The sequence below is a fragment of the Borostomias antarcticus genome (assembly GCF_949987555.1).
Source record: "Borostomias antarcticus genome assembly, chromosome: 3".
Taxonomy (NCBI): domain Eukaryota; kingdom Metazoa; phylum Chordata; class Actinopteri; order Stomiiformes; family Stomiidae; genus Borostomias; species Borostomias antarcticus.
Window position 1 is genome coordinate 1,402,842 of NC_140236.1, and position 5,000 is coordinate 1,407,841.

Below are 5,000 nucleotides of genomic sequence, written 5' to 3' on the forward strand. Positions count from 1 at the left end.
GAGTAGTATTAATAACATGGTCTAGGCTGATCAGAGTAGTACTAATAACATGGTCTAGGCTGATCATAGTAGTATTAATAACATGGTCTAGACTGATCAGTAGTATTAATAACATGGGCCTGGCTGATCAGTAGTATTAATAACATGGTCTAGGCTGATCATAGTAGTATTAATAACATGGTTTAGACTGATCATAGTAGTATTAATAACATGGTCTAGGCTGATCAGAGTAGTATTAATAACATGGGCTTGGCTGATCAGTAGTATTAATAACATGGTCTAGGCTGATCAGTAGTATTAATAACATGGGCTTGGCTGATCAGAGTAGTATTAATAACATGGGCTTGGCTGATCATAGTAGTATTAATAACATGGTCTAGGCTGATCAGTAGTATTAATAACATGGTCTAGGCTGATCATAGTAGCATTAATAACATAGGCCTGGCTGATCATAGTAGTATTAATAACATGGTCTAGGCTGATCATAGTAGTATTAATAACATGGTCTTGACTGATCATAGTAGTATTAATAACATGGTCTTGACTGATCATAGTAGTATTAATAACATGGTCTAGGCTGATCAGAGTAGTACTAATAACATGGTCTAGGCTGATCAGTAGTATTAATAACATGGGCCTGGCTGATCAGAGTAGTATTAATAACATGGGCCTGGCTGATCAGAGTAGTATTAATAACATGGTCTAGGCTGATCAGAGTAGTATTAATAACATGGTCTTGGCTGATCAGAGTAGTATTAATAACATGGTCTTGGGCCGAGCAGGAGACTTGCTAGAGAGACCTAATCACATCTCCTCACTCGCTGAGCGACAGGAAGAGTGTGGATAAAGGCAGGGCTGTGAGACTGAGAGAGGTGGGGGAGGATGAGAGAGAGAGAGAGAAAGAAAGAGAGAGAGAGAGAAAGAGAGAATGTGTTTGAGAGAAATACAGAGAGAGAGCTAGAGAGAGAGAGAAAGAGAGTGTGTGAGAGAGAGAAAGAGAGTGTGTATGAGAGTGAAACAGAGAGAGCTAGAGAGAGAGAGAGAGAGAGAGTGAGACAGAGAGAGCTAGAGAGAGAGAGAGTGTGTGTGAGAGAGACAGAGAGAGCTACAGTAGAGAGAGAGAGATAGTGTGTGTGAGAGAGAGACAGAGAGAGCTAGAGAGAGAGAGAGAGAGAGAGAGAGAGAAAGAGCGACAGAAAAAGTGTCATTGGTCAAAGTGAGTGATGGTAAACTACTCTACCTGCCTCCAGCCCTCGCCGGCCCTCCTCATTTCATCAAGAGAACCTCATTATATTTTAGATTTTTGTGCACCGACTGAACTGCCTTGTTACATAACCATCAGCAGGCTCTACACAGAGTAAACACACACACACACACACACACACACACACACACACACACAGCGAAGACTGAGCATGATTGTGACAGGTCTACCCGTTCCCTACACAATCCTCACCCCGGGCAGTTTTAAAACAGCCAGAGGCACGATAGACAATAGACTAGGATCCTAGTGAACACACTGACCGTTAGACCTTTCCTACTTCCTACATCACTGAGGTAAACCAAGGGCAGCCATCTTGAGAGAGGGGAGACTTCATTGTCTCTGAGAAGTCACAGGTCAGATATTGGGTGTTGTTGCATGGGTGTTGTTGTTGTTGTTGATGATGATTTTGTTGTTGTTGCATGGGTGTTGTAGTCAATCATGTCCCAGCATGGATAGGGCCCAGAAAATCAGACGCCACAAATCCATATATCTGTTATATCTTTTTCAATAGGGCCAAAATTACTGGAGACCTACTGACACCCCTGGGAGAGGTGGAAGCCATAATGCGCCAGCGTTGTTTAATGTACAATGTTGATTTTTCAACACAGAAGCACCGTTTTCGCGTAGGACTTTGAACAGTGAGGAGAGAACATTCCAGAACACCTCTCCGTTTTGTCTCCACAACTCCATGAGTCTGACTTTGTACACTGAGGTCTATGAAGCCCATTAGAGAACATCTACAACAGTGTAAAATACTCAAAATAATTGTACCAAGTGATACTCGATACCAGTGAAACCAGTGGCTGTAGCTCAGTTGGTAGAGCGGGTCGTTCAGTGATCGAAGGGTCAGTGGTTCGAATCCCAGCTCCGACTGTCCACATGTTGAAGTGTCCTTGAGCAAGACACCTAACCCCAAATTGCTCCCAATGAGCAGGTTAGCACCTTGCATGGCAGCTACCGCCATTGGTGTGTGAATGTGTGTGTGAATGGGTGAATGAGAGGCCATTGTAAAGCGCTTTGAGTGCCGCTAAGGTGGAAAAGTGCTATATATGTGCAGTCCATTTACCATTTAATACTGGTTTCTCAAACAAACGACTGCCTTCCTCTGATTGGAGGGCTTCGTCTGCACTTCCGTGATGTCAGACTATCCAGCGAGTAACACTGCCACACGAATGATGCAATATGAAGTCACTTTTGAAATGTTCTCTGTCAGAAATCAGTTCTTCCTGCATAAAACGGACCTCTGACTTCTGGTTATGGAGACCTAGAGCAGAGAGGAGACACTGAGGTGGGGTCTGTCCCTTAGGGGTCAGGGGTCATACATTTCTCCATCGTTTTTGAACGGTGAAAGCTTTTTCTCCGATGTAGTTTGACCTTCCACCCTCCCACCTTTTAAATAAGAAGCACTTTTTTTTTTTGCATTTAAGAGCACATGTCCACTAGCCTGGCTCCGCCTACCTGGTCACGTGACCTCACATTCCGTTCCTCTAACATGGAGAGAGATCACGTGATCAGGAAGGCAATACTGAACATTATTTTGTTTATATGGAGCGAGTCCAGTCAAGGGAATCCCCATCACCTCCATCTTGGGGCTCTGCTTTTTGAGCCTCATGTTCTGGAATGTTCTGAGGGGGCGGATCTGATGCTTTTTGTATTGATTGACTTGTATTATTTTTGAGTGAAAAAAAGAAAAACTCAATATATTGTTCTTCTGAAAAAACAAAACACGAACCTCTGCCAAAAATATGGATATGTTTGACATTCATTCGATCAATAACGACACAGAGGAATTGGTTTCTTGGATCAATAGGAGCATAGTAGAATTGGTTTCTAAGTTATGTCCCTGTCCTGCTTTCAAACCCTGACATGAACAAATGACCCCAAAGACGGTCTTCAAGGTCGCGCGTGCTGACGAGGGCTCGCGGCGTCACCGCGTGACCCCATCAGAACCCGGGGAACCCAAACGGACCGGTGAGGGACGTTCCTGCCTGCTGACCACACTTCTGACCTGCACGATCCATGTTTCAGGGATTATAAAAGTCTGTCATCTGGAACCACCGTGTCTCAACAGGTTCTGCTTGTGACCTTTTCTCTAAAAGCCCTCAGAGACGTCCAAGGCAGAGAGCGGTCCTCTCTACATCTAGAGGAGCCCGTTCAGCACTCAGGAAACGTTCTCTAACGATCTAGAAGAGCCTGTTCAGCACTCAGGAAACATCCTCTCTACATCTAGAGGAGCCCGTTCAGCACTCAGGAAACGTTCTCTCTACATCTAGAGGAGCCCGTTCAGCACTCAGGAAACATCCTCTCTACATCTAGAAGAGCCCGTTCAGCACTCAGGAAACGTTCTCTCTACATCTAGAAGAGCCTGTTCAGCACTCAGGAAACATCCTCTCTACATCTAGAAGAGCCTGTTCAGCACTCAGGAAACGTTCTCTCTACATCTAGAGGAGCCCGTTCAGCACTCAGGAAACATCCTCTCTACATCTAGAAGAGCCTGTTCAGCACTCAGGAAACATCCTCTCTACATCTAGAGGAGCCTGTTCAGCACTCAGGGGTGAGAATTAACTTTTTGGCTCACGGTGAGTCACCTGCCAAGGGGACTGTAGATGAAAAAATCTACCGGCCAAGTATATCTTTTTTTCAGATAGCCTTCCGAAATCTAGTCGCCAATTGGAAATTTTACCTGCATTTGGCCGGTGGCAGGTGTTAATTTTCAGCCCTGCCTGCACTCCAATCCACTCCAGGCATTGGAGGAGCAGAAATAACGCATGTACTCCGAAACACAGACTGAGCGCTGAATAATAACTGATCTAGAGCCAGCCGTCTGAAATCCCACAGAGAGCCATGTTGTTATGGGCGTGTCTTAACAAGGATCAGTATCAAGCATCACACGTGAATCTGTGAGGTTTAAGGTGCGAGTCTGCTGTCACGTTTGACCCCATTGCAGAATGACTGGGTTCATATCACGCTAAAAATAAACTCCAATTCAGACAGCTACCATGTACTCTGCTTGAGCGTTATTTCATGAGGTGTTTGATGCCACTGTCTTACGGGAGAGAGTGAATCTGGATGGAGCTCTATTATAGTATATACGGTAAGAGTGAATCTGGATGGAGCTCTATTATAGTATAAACGAGTGAATATGGATGGAGCTCTATTATAGTATATAAGAGTGAATCTGGATGGAGCTCTATTATAGTATATACGGTAAGAGTGAATCTGGATGGAGCTCTATTATAGTATATACGGTAAGAGTGCATCTGGATGGAGCTCTATTAGAGTATATACGGTAAGAGTGAATCTGGATGGAGCTCTATTATAGTATATAAGAGTGAATCTGGATGGAGCTCTATTATAGTATATACGGTAAGAGTGAATCTGGATGGAGCTCTATTATAGTATATAAGAGTGAATCTGGATGGAGCTCTATTATAGTATATACGGTACGTCTAACTCTCAAAACCACCAAGCCACAGAAGCCATGTTCAGCCAAACAACAAAACTACCCAGAGACCTCTTGGTTATGATGTGATCTTTCTCAAATCATAGTCATTACTCTATTGACCTGGGATGCTGGTAGACACCACTGTTAATGCTGGTATCTTAATAACAATACAGTATCACATAGACCTGATCACATGACCCACCATGACACTCTGAGGACTCTGGGGCTACTTTGCTGTAGATGTTTGGATGCCAGATCTGAAGTTGTACAATGCAAGGAGTATGGCGGTAG

General features: G+C 44.0%; 1 protein-coding gene across 1 annotated transcript in view; it reads right to left on the reverse strand.

Moving 5' to 3' along the window:
* The window catches only part of LOC311329945 (sodium channel protein type 8 subunit alpha-like), a gene marked incomplete at both ends in the record, with an annotated part of 52,148 nt that overhangs the window by 46,743 nt on the left and 405 nt on the right, over positions 1-5,000 (reverse strand).